Genomic DNA, 3,196 nt, shown 5'->3' on the forward strand with positions numbered 1-3,196 from the left:
GGAGAAATTAAGCAGGTCCTCACCTGGAAGCTTCACACCTGCTGGCTAGCTTTAAAATTGTTAGACATGAAAGGAAGTAGTTAGAATAAGACATAATCTGCAGAAAAATAGTCAATGGATACTAACCCCAAGATAATATAAGCACTGGAATTTGAAGGCAGAGGCTTTGAAACAGCTATCATAAATACATTTAAGGAAGGTGTGAAGATGGAGTTTCCCAGAGGAAATGACAATTACGTGATGATCACTGGGCCTTCATATCCTTTCCAGTCAGGGGCTGAGCATTTCATACACTAAGCTTCGGTGGTAAGGAATTTGACTCCCACCTCCCTTCTTGGATTCTGATCTCTCACTGGCTGTATTGATGGGGTTGGCTACTTCTGTGACCTGGTAAACCCCTGCTCTTCACACAATGGCATCTTTTCAGCTCAATATGGGGTCCAGACATTGGACAGGCATGACCTAAGGTGTGATGGAGCAGGGCTGGGGGCTCCTGAGTGAGGATTTGACTGTGGTGGACCTGGATCTATAGGAACTCAGCCAACTCACCTGTTACAGGTGATGTACAAATGATAGAAATGACATCTGACTTGATGGGACTTAATCAGGTGACTACTATTGATCAGTCAGACTCAATTCCCCACTTGGTTTGAGCTCGGGCGGTGGCACCATCTTGCCACCTGCCCAATTATCTGAGGCCTGTCTTTCAACTCCCTCTTCACCTACCAATTTACTTCATGAGATGGTGTTGGTGATATCCAGAAGCAACGTCCAGCCAGAAGACAGCAGTAGTGAAAAGCGGGGAGAAAGCAAAAGGCTCCAAAGAAGGGAAAAAAGAGAAACCCTAGTAAACCTCAGATGCTGGCCTGTGGGTGTGCATTGTTCTTTCATGATACTCAGGCTGCCATCAAAGAACAGAACCCTCCCGACACCTTTGGTGAGGTTTCGAAGATTGTGGCTTCCATGTGGGACAGTCTTGGAGAAGAGCAAAAAAGAGTGTACAAGGGGAAAACTGAAGCTGCCAAGAAAGGGTATCTCAGTCCACTAGCTACTTGTAAAGATGAGCCTGGGTGTCAGCCGCTGTGGAAATAGATCCCGTGACACCGTCACAGACTCCTTCCTCACTGCCCGTGACTACTGCTGACTCATCCTCCCCAGTGCCAGCCTCCACAGAGTCACTTTCTTTGTTCCCTTGCATTGCAGTTAATTCCACACTTCCTTCTTATGCGGCAACCCAGGAATCCTCTGGGCTGGGGTCGGCCCAATATTACCAAGTTGATCATTACCAAACAAATACTGCCCTCTTCTATGACCATGTCTCAAGGAGGAATGGTTACTGTTGCTGGAGAGCTTCTCTCCAGGTCCCACCAAGCCCCACAGTCCCACAACCCACGTATAAAATAATCACTCAGACGCTTATATTACTTATAAACTGTATGGCCTTGACAGGCTTCTTGCTAACTGTTCTTATATCTTAAATCAACCCATTTCTATAAATCTATACCTTGCCACGTGGCTTGTGGCTTACCGGCATCTTTACATGCTGCTTATCCTGGCGGTGGCTGGCAGTGTCTTCTCCTCCTTCTTCCTGTTCCCTCAATTCTCCTCTCTGTTAGGCCCGCCTATACTTCCTGCCTGGCCACTGGCCAATCAGTGTTTATTTATACAGAGCGATATCCAGAGCAGGTTATTGTTAACCCAGCCACGGTGGTCACCTCCTGTGAGCCCCTACTAGGCCAAAGAAGTACAGCTGCCATCCTGCCCAGCCAACAGATCTAGATTGTCACTCAGGCAGTGTTGTAAGCTGCCGCCGCCGCTGCTTCTCTGCAACTGTCTCCACCCTGACTACAGTCCCTTCCATCACAACAGAAATCTCAGCCCTCAACTCAACAAGTTACCATTCTGCAGCAACCTCCTCCACGTCAGGCCATACAACTACCTCCACTTCAGAAAGTTAGAATCAATTTACAACAGCAGCCACCACCCCTGCAAGGCAAGGTTGTGCCTCCACGCATTGCGAAAATGCAGACTGTCTTGGTCCCTCCGACTATGGATAGCAGTCCTGAGCAGTCTATGACCTGCAGCCCCAAGGCCCACATGGTAGAGACAACTTCTCCAGAGACACCCTGTGAAATGATCACAGATGCAGTTCCTGAGACAGAAGTCTCCTTCTCTGAAGAGTGTTGAATTGGTGAGTGGGTCCTCTGTGGCACTCTCACCCCAACCTCAGTGTGTGAGGTCTGGTTGTGAGAACCCTCCGGTTATCAGGAAGGACTGGGGCAATGAATACCGCAGGAATGAGTGTGTGGCGAAGCACTGCAGGGATGTATTCTTGGCCTGGGTGGCCTCCGTGGTGTGTGTGACATGGCCTTTCCTCTTCTCCAAACCACTGAGGATTCATCTGCTGGACATGAGCCCAAGAGCCTGGTGTGGATACACAAGCTGGGCTTCCAGTAGTGCATGACCTCTACCCATGGTCCCTCATGCTCCTGCCTCCCTTTCCTCTCTTCAGCAGAGGCCAGACCATGAAACAGACCAAATTACAGTGAATTTACTGTGATTTGGAATTGCTTTTTACTCTCAACTGCAAGCAAAAATACCAGGTTAATAGCAGAGGGAAGGGTAAATGGAATATGGGAGCAAATCATAGGGAGTTATTAGAAGAATCGTGTTGGTGAAATTGTCAGGGGACTTGCCTAAAATGTTATTAAAATGATGTGAGAGTACTTAGCTTTAATCCTAGGAGGAAACAGTGCTGGGATAAGAGAGGCTTGAGGTTACAACTCAGTGGTAAAGTGCACTGGTTTTAATCCCAAATTAATAAATGAGTTTTAAAGAGGAATGAAAATACTGATTTAAACTATAATATCCCTTTAAAAGGGAACTATTATCAATCTATACAGTGCTTTAAGAATAAAGATTTGGGGCGCTGGGATTATGGCCTAGCACTAACAAAACTCTGAGTTCAGTTGTCAGGCAGGAAGATCAAAAGTTCAAGGTTACCCTTGGCCACAAGTGAGTTTGAGGTCATTCTAGTGTACATGAGCCAAAGGTAGAACCAACGTTTTGAAGAGCATGGTGGCCCATGCCTTTAGTCCAGTATTTTAGAGGTGTAAGTAGGAGGATTTAAGAATTTAAAGCCACGCTGGACTTACATAGCTAGACCTTATTTCAGGAAACACAGAGGCTAGGTGTG

The 3,196-nt window shown here is 46.9% G+C and overlaps 1 pseudogene; it reads left to right on the forward strand.

Moving 5' to 3' along the window:
• Positions 1-207: 207 nt before the first annotated feature.
• Positions 208-2,464, forward strand: LOC114697703 (annotated as a pseudogene).
• The last annotated feature ends 732 nt before the right edge of the window (positions 2,465-3,196 follow it).

This window comes from Peromyscus leucopus, chromosome 20, assembly GCF_004664715.2.
Source record: "Peromyscus leucopus breed LL Stock chromosome 20, UCI_PerLeu_2.1, whole genome shotgun sequence".
Lineage (NCBI taxonomy): Eukaryota > Metazoa > Chordata > Mammalia > Rodentia > Cricetidae > Peromyscus > Peromyscus leucopus.